Below are 11,933 nucleotides of genomic sequence, written 5' to 3' on the forward strand. Positions count from 1 at the left end.
AAATAAATATAAGGGAATTAAAAACGTAAATGTTAAAAACAAACCTGAAAAGAAAACATAGTGTGGTAAGAAAGAAAGCCCAGAAACCACAAAAGAAACAGTTAGTAAAAACAGCTGCGTAAAGATTTAAAATCTTTGTATGATGAAGAAAATCAAGTAATAAGGCACATCAGTGACTGGGTAAACTATTTTCAGCCCGAACGAAAGGAGCTAAAGTGGGCAAAGGGGGCGGACAGGTTACTGGACAAGCACCTCACAGAAACACGGACGACCCGGAATGTGTAAGACGTTCCAGCTTGCTCTGCACTAATCAAATGGAAATTAAGACAGAGTCCAGTTTCGTCTGTCAGGACAGCGAAGATAAAAGAAGTGGAGGAAACACTGTCATCGTAACTAAGATTGACAGCAATGTGGACCCCCATGTTGTTTAAAACCCCAGAGAACGAAGTGTATCTCCGTAGGTGTGGATGTGTAAACATCTCCAAGACACGTTCATTTTCTAATTGATGTCTGTGGGTAGCTCAGCATTCGCCACAGTAAAAGGCGTTAACATCCCATTGTTTAACAGTTGAGACTTGCTTGGCCATAAAAAGGAATGAAATCTTACCATTTGTGGCAGCATGGATGGACCTAGAGGGTATTATGCTAAGTGAAATAAGACAGACAGAGAAAGACAAATACCACATGACTTCATTTATAGGCAGAATCTAAAGAATAAAGTAAACGAACAAACAAAACAGAAAGAGACTCATAGAGACAGAGAACAGACCAAGGGCTGCCAGAGGGTTTGGGAAAGTGGGTGACACAGGCGAAGGGTGGAGAAGTACAAATTGGTGGTTACAAAATAGTCCTGGAGATGTAAAGTACAGTGTAGAAAATGCGCATATAGTCAATAATATTTTAATAGCTATGGATGGTAGCAGGCGGGTACTTGAAATATCAGGTGATCACATTATAAAGTATATGATTGTCTAATCACTATTCTGTATACCCCCAAACAATACACAATCATAGTGAAAGTTAACTGTAATGGAAAAATAAAATTTTAAAAAAGGAAAAGACGTAAGACTTGCGTTTGGTGCTGTGGGGGTCTGATTCATTTCCACCCCCCCTTGGCATCCGGATGCTCATTCCCAGACTCTGTGACCCCACAGGCCCTGTGCACAGCCTGTTACTTCACAGAGCAAAAGGGACTTTGTGCAGTGGCCGATGGCTGGGTCTCTAGGTGACTGCCCCGAATTGTCCTGGCTTATCCACCTGGGCCTGGTGTAATCACAAACCCTTAGTTTGGCGGAGGGACACAGGAGGAGTTGGAAGGTGGCACAGTGACAAGGGCCACAAGCTGGAGAAAGATGCTTCACTGAGCCGTGAAGATGGACGAAGAGGCCAGGGGCCAAGCGCAGGCTTTTCGGGAAACTAGGGAAGGCGAGGGAACGGGGTTTCCCCTGGAACCTTCGGGAGGAGTCTAATTTTTTGGCTCCAAGAGACTCATTTCGGACTTCCCACTTTCAGAACAGTAACAGAATAATTGTGTTGTTTTAAGTCAGAGTCTGGGGTAATTTTTTTTAAATAGCAGCAATAAGAAACTAATATGGGTTACTTTGAAGAACACTAGGGATCAGAAGGAGACTAAAAGCAGGCTGTGAAACTGTAAATGAAACTCACTCTTATAAATTTGAAGAAGGCCAAGAAGAGGGGGAGTTCAGAGGCTTTGGGGAAGTGACTTCCTGCTTCCAGAAACCGTCCTCCGGATCACCTCCAGGAAGAAGGCGGCTGGCAGGGGGGCTGGCAGGACTGCAGGGGTCTCTGGTTAGCGCTCTGGATGGAGGCCTAGGAGGGCTGGCCTCTGTGCAGAGGCCTGGTGGAGGCCCCCGGCAGGTTGTGAAAGCAGGGTGCAGGGGTGGGGGGAAGGCTTGTGGAAGGTGAGGGGGTGACAAAGGTGACCGGGAGCTGGTGAGGTCAGGATATTAATTATACAGAGCAAATAAGTTAATTGAGGTAATAAGTGGACTCCTGGAGGCAAAGGTTCCTCGTGCCCGGAAGAGCTTTGCTCACATCTAAGTGGAGAAGGCTGGGCAGACCCTGGGTGCTGGGTTGAAACAGGACATGTTGGGTTCCTATGGACACATATGTAGACCAGCAATGCCGATCTGCGCATGTACACGTGCAGGTAGCTCTGACTGCGTGTGTGTGTCTCTTGCCTCTGCTCTCTGAGAAGGCCTAGAAGCCATGACACCCCAGGAACAACGGGCACAGTGAACGCCACTCCCCAGTAAGGGGAATCGGGGCTCCTGGCAGAAGTGGACGATTCAGGCCTGGGGTAGGAGAAGTTCAAGGTAAGGCTGCTGTGTGGGAAAGGACACAGAAGCCAACTTGAAGCATTCTGCACGGGTCAAATCCAGGACATCTGACCATCAGAATAGATGAGGGGGACATGGGAGAAGAACCTACTAAATCAAATAGGAACCCGCAAGTCCATACTGATAGAAATAAGTGAGTGAGAAAGCAGAAAGTTCTTCCTCATGGTAGAATGACAACTAACACATGTACACAGAACGGTTGAAATGGGTGATGCCCATCGGGCAGCTGCCCAATGGAAGGAGCTGAAACAGGCAGGAGCTGGCAACAGATGCTGAAGGGCAGTGAATGGAAGTTTGATAAGGATCAGGATTTGGCACAAACACGAAGGGGGAGATGGCGACCTTGTGGACAAACCCGGCAGACACGACCTTCACCGGCCATCGGGTTCATCCCCAGGGGTGGGGCAGGGGGACCTCCTGTGTCCCTGTGACCAATAAGGGTGCAGGGTCTTGGTCTTCCTATCAGGAGCTCGGCCTGAGTCGGGTCCTGAGGACACACCACCCTGACCCAGGATGAGGGTCTCCCATTGAACGAAAGGCAGAATGTTAAATGACTAGAAAAACTCTTCCCCGAGCTTATAAAAACAACGTTATATGGGTAAGATGATCGCATCTCTCAGGGCATTCAGGACACCATTTCAAACCTGTATTCACTTTTGAGAGTATGTGTTTCCAGATTGTTGCTTCAAAAACTTGGTCACTCTAATATTGGAGAAAAGTTTAAGGATTAACACTGATTAAGAAGAAAGGGAGTGGGCTGTACAAAAAAAAGCTTCTCTGGGAAGGCATCTGAGTTCGATAGGGCAGCAGCTCTTCCGGGGCGCCGAGCTGTTTGTCCTCGGTTATTCAATGGATGCTATTAGCTGGATGGACTTCTGAAGTCCAGTCTAGCACGAACACCCTTAAACATATCTATGTATCTATCTATCTATATCTGAAAACAAGCTTTGATAACACAGAAATGTGCTGTAACTTTAAATATAGAAGTTAGGTAGGTTTGGGTCATTGAACAATTTTACATATTTTATTTTTGACAAAAAGCTTGAATTTTTCACCAGACTGAGCTTGCCGAAGTAGACTTTAGGATTAGAAACTGTGCCTCTGCTGCCACCACGTGGTGGGAAAGGAAATACACGTTTCCGAACGTGTGCGTTTTAGCTCCCCCTCCATGTCCACATTTCTTGTTCATTTTCAGTGTTGACCCAATTATTTTCTCTAGGAATTTCATTTCTTATTTTAATAAAAATGTACTAAAATAACATCCATTTGAGATGTCTTGCATGTTACACGTTCATTTCATTTATTCTTTCAGTACATATTTGGGGGCTCATCCTCTGCCAGAATCTGTGTGAGTCGTGGGGATTAATACACACAAACAGAAATGTTCTTGTTTTTGGTGGAGATTATGTGTCGGTAATAAACCAGTCACAGCAGTGACTTTTCTAAGTGTTTTCAAGGAGAGGCACTGCTCTGTGAGATGACAGAGATGACAAAGACATTGGATGCAGGCAGTGACCTGGGAAGGCCTCCGTGGAAGCACCAGACTGAGTTCTGAAGGGTCAGTGGGGACTAAGTGGGCCGAGAGGAATGGCAGGGAGCGGGGAAGAACACTGCAGCCACGGAGAGAAGGCAGTGCCAAGGCCTGGTGGGTGGACGAGGCCCACGGGGCTGGGCACGGGGAGAAGTACCTGTGGCTCCACTTGGGTGTGGGGGGCGGGTAGGTGGCAGTGAGAAGCTGCAGGGCCCTGGGAGGTCACGCTCATGATCTGAATCATTAACCCAAGAGCAACGGGAAGCTAGTAGTAGGCAAAAGATGGAGACCGGGGAAGGGATGACGTGACCATGCCGCTTTCTGAAGAGGCGACCCTGGCAGGGGTACAGAGCAGGTGGTGGGCAGCCAGGCAGAGGGTCGCAGAAGGCCGGATGAAGGGAGGCGGGAATTGGGAATGACAAGCCAGGGGCGAGGCAGAGATGTGGAAGATGCACAGGAGAGTTACCAGGGCTTGGTGACCCACCAGGTGCTGGGGTGACAGAATAGTCAAGGAGGAATCCCAGTGGGTGGGGCAGTGGGAGACTGGTCGCTCTCGTGCGTGTTGAATTGGAGGTGTCTGAGGGGCCTCGGACAGCGACGCCGTTGAGCTGGCGTGAACACAGCGGTCTAGCTGAGAAAAGAAGGCAGAGCTGGAGGGACAAAGCTGGGGGCCAAGGGCACAGAGATGGTGGGCATGGATTTGTGCCTAATGTCAGGATACGGGGGACATGGGGGGACAGCATAATAAGAAGAGACACTGAGCTTTGAGGAACTGCACTATTAAGGACCCCAGGAGAGGGGAGTGAGCCTGAGTGGTGGCGGAGGAGCAGGGGCCAAGGGTGGGGGGGGAGGGCAGGCAGGCGGGGAATACTGGGTGTCAGAAGTGAGGCGGGAGCAGCGGTGTCAGGTTTCAACGCTGCTGAGAAGGAGCCCGTGAGGCCTGGAGCGTCTGGTGAGGGTTTTTTGTTTTATTATAGAGTTGAGGGCGGAAAGCAGACCCCAGTGGGCTGAGGAATGAGAGACAGGAACGGACGTATCGAAGAGGGCAGTTCTTTAATAAAGTTTGCCTTTCAAAGTGGATGAAAGATAGGGCAACAACTGGATAATGAAGGAGAATCAAGGGAGTTTTCCCCCTTTTTTGTGATGGAACACTTGAGCATGTTTAAAACCATGGGGAAGAGCCAGTTGAGATGGAACAGGCGATTGTACAGGTGAGAGAATGAGTAAGAGAGAATGAATGACAGAGTGCAGAGTAGGGTTGACAAACCGGAGGACGTGACGTCGGAATCACAAGGCAGGGTGACCCGGGACGGGAGGCAGGAGGATGAGTACCAGGTGGGTGAGGCTTGAGGCTGTGGAAGCTGGAGAATGAGGAGATTCGCACTGGGCTGCATTAGGTTCCCCTATGAAGTGACAGCGTGAGGGGCAGGTGGGGGGTCCAGTTTGAGTGAGCATGGGGAGGTGACAATCAGCTGTTTCCCACAGACCTGCAAGTTGCAGCAGTGCCCCCAGGTCACTTCGGTCAGTTGGGGTTTCACTCCATGGAAAAAGAGGAAAAATGGGGGTGGGGTGGGGGTTGAGATCGGCAAGGGTACAGGTGTGCGGGGGCCATTGGCTCCCCACGGGCAGGGACCTGTCCCATCCATCAGAGCATCATTCTGTGACTGACAGACTGGAGTGTCGGTGCCCAGGTACTTCCTACGGAAACCATCAGCACTGAGGCGAGCACTTGTCTCCACTTCCATTGGCCTCTTTTGGTGCCTTTCTAAAAAAACCAAAGAAGAAAGGGCAGGGAGCAAAGAGCCTACTTTCCTATGTGACTTTTTTCTCACTGGGAAGAAGTCCACAGTCCACGGACTATTTTATCCTTCCGAACAGCCAGTTTTAAAGTTCTGGCCATAATTCCAACCAGTGACACTGTCTTATACCCAAGAAAGCCAAGGGACATCTTTTCTTAATTCTTAGCCTGTTATTAGGTGCTTATGTAGCTTTGTCTACCTGGTTTCTAAACTTGTAATTCTCAAAATACGTACTAAAATTATATTTTGATCTATCAAATTCATGTGCAGTTTTTCCTAAACTCACTCACTTGAAGTAACAGAGAAAGAGGAAAGAGCAGAGCATTCAAGGCACAGGGGGGGGGGGGGGTGGTGGCAGGAGGACGCAAGTGGGAGACCAATTAGGAGGCGACTGAAATAATCAGACACCTGATGACGGTGCCCAGAGCAGGGTGGTGACAGTGGGGGTTGGTAGAAATGGTAGGACTGCACGTCTATTCTGGGTACTTTCTGAAGGGCGTGCTGACAGACCGAATGTGGGGAGGAAGAAGAACAGTGGTCAAGGAGGACCAAGGCCTGGGTGAGGGGCAGAATAGTTTCTGGTACCTGGGGTGGGTAAAGGTGTGGCAGGAGCAGGTTTGGGGGGATGTCAGGAGCTCTCCTGCACCTGCCCATTGTTGAGGGTGCCTTAGCCATCTAAGTAGAGGTGCAGACAGGTGTGAGAACACATATCTGAGGTTCAAGGGAGGCGAGGGGCTGGACATGTACTTTTTGGGCTCACTGGCATGTAGATGGGTTTTGAGTTTGTGAAACTGCACGAATTCATTTAGTTCGTGTACATGGGGAAATGTTCAAGGCCATATTCAGCAGTGAAAAACGGGTCTAAAACAAAGTAACTGTTGGCACAAGCGCTCCACGGCCGAGCCGGTGCGGGACAGACACAGAAGTCACTTGAAAGGGTTCAGAGTTCCACGGGCTGAGGCTGGGGCAATGTCCGCACTAAGGCGAGAAGGAAAACAAACAAAACAAAACAAAACCAAAAGCAAAAAAGCAAAAGCAAGTAGGTAGGTGCAGCATTCAAATGTCATAGAAAAATATCGGTGAAAGCCTGCAAATCAGGGGGCAGGGGTGGGATGGAAGTGGTGAAATTGCCCCCGAGGGCGGGGTGACCGGAGGCTGCCCGAGGGCCTGGCCCCTTCCCCAGGCCGTACCCGGGCCGGCTGAGGGCAACCCCTGTCCGAAAGGGCCCCAGCGACCAATCGCGGGGCTGGCGGGACCTCAGACGGAGCGGCGTGGTGATGCGAGTGTGTGGCGTGGGTGCAGTCACTGTCTGGGCGCGGGAGCGCACCAGGCCCAGCTGTGCAGGAGGGGCCGGCCAGACCACCTGGTCCACCTGGACCACCTGGCTACGTTACCAACTCCAGCGCGGGCGCAGCGCCGAGGCCGAGCCGAGCCGAGGCCAGGCGACACCGGAAGGCCTGGAAACTCTGGCAGGAGTTTTTGGTTCGGGCTCGGCCCGGGACTAGGGCACCAGGGGGCGCTGGTGGGGCCGTTACCTGCTCTGCTTGGTTCCCGAGGCAGCACCAACCCCCGGGCCTCCAGGCTCAGACTCGTCCCCTTGGAAACCAGCCCGCGGGGTCTCCTGGGACCGGCAGCGGGGGGAGGAGCGGGGGTGGCGGTGGCGGCGGGAATGGGGCCGCGAGGTTCTTGCACATGCGCACTCGGGGCGGCGGCCGGGTTTGGTGGCCCATGGGGCGTGTCAGGGCCTGTGTTTCTCCGGGAGAACGAAGTGGGATGAGTTGTGCAGACGTCTGTAAGGAAGCCGCCTACCGCCCTTCTCGGTGGCCCCGCGCGAGGTGTTCCCGTGGGCGCGAAGATCCTGCTGCTACGTCCCGCTCTCGGTCCCTCTTGCCCACGCGCCGGGTGTTTTGAATCTGAGTCCGGGAGCGAGTCTAGTTCCCTGCCTGAGAGGGGCCGAGAGCAGAGCGCTCCCGTAGGCTCCTAGGCACGCAAGTGTGGGCGCCAGGTTCCCCGGGAAGGGGGTGGACCCAGACTGGCAGGTGTAGACCCCAGGTCTTTGCCTATTAACCTCTCTCTGTAGAGTTGGATTTCTTTGGAGAAAGAACATCTGATCACAAAGCAAAGTACATTTGGTGTCGAGAATTTAGAATTACGGGGAAAAGTGCCAAGAAAAAGTAAGAATCAGCCCTGGCTGGTGTGGCTTAGTGGACTGGGTGCCAGCCTGCAAACCCAGGGGTCACAGGTTTGATTCCCAGTCGGGGCAGTGCCTGGGTTGCCACGGCTCTCCTAATAGAAGGCGAATGAGAGGCAACCAATGTATCTCTTGCACATTGATGTTTCCCTTTCTCCCTCCCCTCTCTGTAAAAAGTAAATCAAAGCTTTAAAAAAAGGTAAAAAACATCTAGATAATGGAATGCATATTAACAAACATTTACATTATTTCTTCTCTTCCTCATTCCTACCCCCATCGCTTCGCTGCCTTGTCTGCTCATGGGTGAATCTCGAGATCACCCCTGTTTCCTCAGGATCCATCCCTGTAGGAGAACTGACGGGTTAAAGGGTGTGCACACGCTGAGAATTTCTGGAGGTGATAAAAGTCTGCCTTACAGGCAAATGTCTTCAGTCACTAATCCACATTGGGGATAATCTTACTTCTTTTTAAAATGCCCATTTTATTGTAAAAAATGGACATCTTTGATTTTATTCACTTCTTTGATCACTGGGAGGGTAGATATTTTTCCCTATGGCCATTTGTCCTCATTTTGTGACTTGCCTGTTCTGCCCATGTTTGCACTTGGCGTTTATTCATCTTTGTAAAAACGAGTTGTTAGGATTTTTGATGTCTGTGAAACTCAGTTCTGTGAGATGTGTTGCAAATATTCCCCCCCAGTCAATCACCTTTTAGTTGTGTTCACAGTGTATTTTTGTATTTGCGGAAAGTCAGATTTATCGTATTTTCCCTCTGTGGTTTTGCGCTGGTTTTCTGTCATAGGGGCAGTGCACATACCCAGGCAGACTGTTTCATTCCAGCGTTGCTGGGTGGGTGGGGCAAGGCTTTCCCTTCCCATCACCACCCCTTCCTCCTGTGGAGAGCTTCTGTTTCTGCCTTTGAAAGGAGTGCTTCTTTCTCACATGGAAGGGAGCGAGGTCCTTGGGGTACAGAGCTGAAGAAGGGCCTTTTAGTTCTTTCGGTGGTTCCCTCCATCATGCTATCAACCAAACGTACGCGTGTGTATCTCTGTATCCATTTCTTAAGGTGGCTGTGACGAATTGCTGCAGATCTGGGTAGCTAAAACCACAGGCGTTTATTCTGCCACAGTTATGGGGTGAGAAGTCTGAAGTTGAGGTCCGCGCTCCCTCTGAAGGCTCCTGGGGAGTCTTCCTGCCTCTCGGACTCCGGTTGGCTGCCGGTGGCCTTGGCTGTGGCCGCACCACTTCTGTCTTGGCCTCTGGGTTCACGTGGTGTTGTTCTCCAGGTCTCTCGGGTGTCTCATCCTCTTACGGGACATCAGTTCCTGGAATTAGGGTGCACCTGACACCCAGGATGATTTCACCTCAAGATACTCAACTAATTTCATCTGCAGAGACCCTGTGTGCAAATAAGGTCACAGCCAGAGATTTTGGGTAAGCGTGAATTTTGGGGGAGATGCTATTCCATTCACTGCAGTTACTGTGGAGATCACCACTGTGTTCTGCACACACTGCAGACGTGCCTTTATGTCTTGTTTTAGATTTCACATAAAGTTCCATACGTCAAAACATGGCGTCTGGCTTCCTTTTTCCATGAGGTCGGCTGAGGATCCCTGCGAAGCTCGGAAGCCCATACCTCATACTTTTATCGTTAAAATGAGGTCAGATCCTCCTTTGACAATGTATCCAGATCTACACTTTAAATACATTAGCGTTTTGGTCCCTTATACCCCACTAAAGCTGGGAAAAAGAAAATTCTGTTAAAATGGGTTCAAATGGAAAAGTCTTGTTATTCAACTGAAACACCAAAGACGAGTGAGGTGAAATGGTTAGCCTCTTTCATCCCCACTGGATTAAACAGCTTATTTCTGAAGTGCATTTTCTAAGTCAGAGATTCACTGAGCTTTATTTTAGGATTCATTTGGAATGTTTGGTATTTCTATTAATTATCTTGAAGCTCACTGGTATCCCTGTGATAAATTAAAAGGTCTTTCAGCTAGAGTTTTCACACTTCTGATTTGTACGTTTTCATGGCATTAGTAAAAGGATAAACATCTAAAAGTAATTCATGGTAAAAAAAAGGGAGTTCTAGAATTTGAGGATAGCCTGTCAGGACTTTTTCTGGTGTGGTTTGCAGATAAATGGGTTCAGTTCAAGTCTTGGATACACGATTCACAGTTTGCATCATCTCCAGTTCTAAGTCCTCATCCGGGAGTAGACCTAGAAATAGAGCCCAGTTTTAGGGTGTTTGTGCAGAGGAAGGAGTGGTTAATGCAACACACTGAGAGCAGGTCTGGCGTAGGGCAGACACGTAAAAGTTGTTAGCTAGTACCTCAAACAGGACCTTTATTTCTCCCAGGGTGTGCGGATGGAAGTGGTGCCCTTACTGAAGGCAGCTTTGCCTTGAGTGACCAGGGGGTGTACTCACCGTGGGGCACGTGCGGATCCAGCTATAGTTCATGTTACTAATTTACAAAGTCAAGAAGTGTGCATAGCTTCTTGCTTTTTATTTTTTAAGGATTTTATTTATTTATCTTTAGAGGGGGAAGGGAAGGAGAGAGGGAGAGAAATATCAACGTATGGTTGCCTCTCCTGCATCCCCTGCTGGGAACTGGTCCGAAACCCAGGTATGTGCCCTGACTGGGAATCGAACCGTGATCCTTTTGTTCGCAAATCCGCGCTTAATCCACTGAGCTACACCAGCCAGGGCACTTCTTGCTTTCTTAATAACATCTGGAGAAAAAGAACATGCTCGTGTGACAAATTTTAGGACCCAGGTATTGAAAAATATATGACAAAAATTGTATATACTCACTGTAGAAATTTTGAAAATACAGAAAAAATGAAAGCGACAGTGACCTATGATCTTTGGTGGGCTTTAAAATAAAATTGACCATGCTCAATTGACCATGCCTGGGGCACCATTAATCATCTCCATCCACCCAGGGCCTACTTTGGGGCGTGGCTAACTTGGCCCATTGAGGCTGTGAGCTGTACTCAGGTGGAATCATCTCAACAGTTTGTCCTGAGGTAAATGAATTTGAGCCCTAGTCCAGGGACAGGGCCTCCTTGGACCAGGGCCTCCTCATCACAGGCACCTGCCTGGGTGGGAAGGCGACAGGCGTCCAGGCCTCTGGGACATTGGCGAAGGGGCCATGTAGGAGCCTGGCCACCAGGGATCCACCTCCACCACCGCCAGGAGGAGCAGGGACTTCAAAAATAAGAGACTCAAGTATCCAAGAGGACTGGATATCCCCCGAGGGGCCTTTGCCCCTAGTGACCTTGATCTTGATGTTGCAACCCATCAGAAGAGTTGGCGGCTAGCATTTGGGCTTCTTACTAGATTTTGAATTTCTCCACTTTGAGCATGATTAAAATTGTATAAATAAGATGGATAGAGCCTGTGACAAACAGATCAGTTAACACCCTTCTTCCCCCACCCCAACATAGACAATTTGCTTGCTGAAGGCCTTGCACTGATGGGCCAGGCGCGGTCTCCCTGCCTCGTCTGGGGTGTCAGTGAAACTTTACCCTACCACGATCTGTCAGTTTCTGTTCTTACACAGAAACAGGTGTGGTCAATGAGAAAGCGGAAGGAGGCCACTCATAAAGGAATCTATTGTATGACAGTTCACTGATTTTCTTTTTGGGCCACCGGGGAAACCACAAAGGAAGGAGGAAGCTGTTCTTCATTTATTTAAAGGCTTTTGTGACTCTTCGGGCCCTGCCCCTGGTTTGCCAGAAGCCCTGTAAACACAGCCTCTTCTGAGGCTCAGTTGGTGTGTCCTGGGCCTTCCCAGCTCCCAAGAGCGCCTCCCCCCTTCTTTGTGCCTCCGCAGGGCGCCCCGCCTGCTTCCAGCCCAAGGCATCCCTGCGTAGGGCTCTGATTGGTGCGCGGTGCAGCCTCGCCTTTTAGGGACTGTTGTCGGGCATTTGAAGTGGTAAGGGAAAGGGTCCAGGGACTGCTTTTATCAACCAATCAAAAATCTTCCTGACAGGTCCCCTAATATTCCCGGGCCAATGGAGAGGACGGTCCAAGATGCCTGCTCCCGG

The sequence above is a fragment of the Sturnira hondurensis genome, unplaced genomic scaffold (genome assembly GCF_014824575.4).
Source record: "Sturnira hondurensis isolate 20B ecotype Veracruz unplaced genomic scaffold, ASM1482457v3 Scaffold0003874, whole genome shotgun sequence".
Taxonomy (NCBI): Eukaryota; Metazoa; Chordata; class Mammalia; order Chiroptera; family Phyllostomidae; genus Sturnira; species Sturnira hondurensis.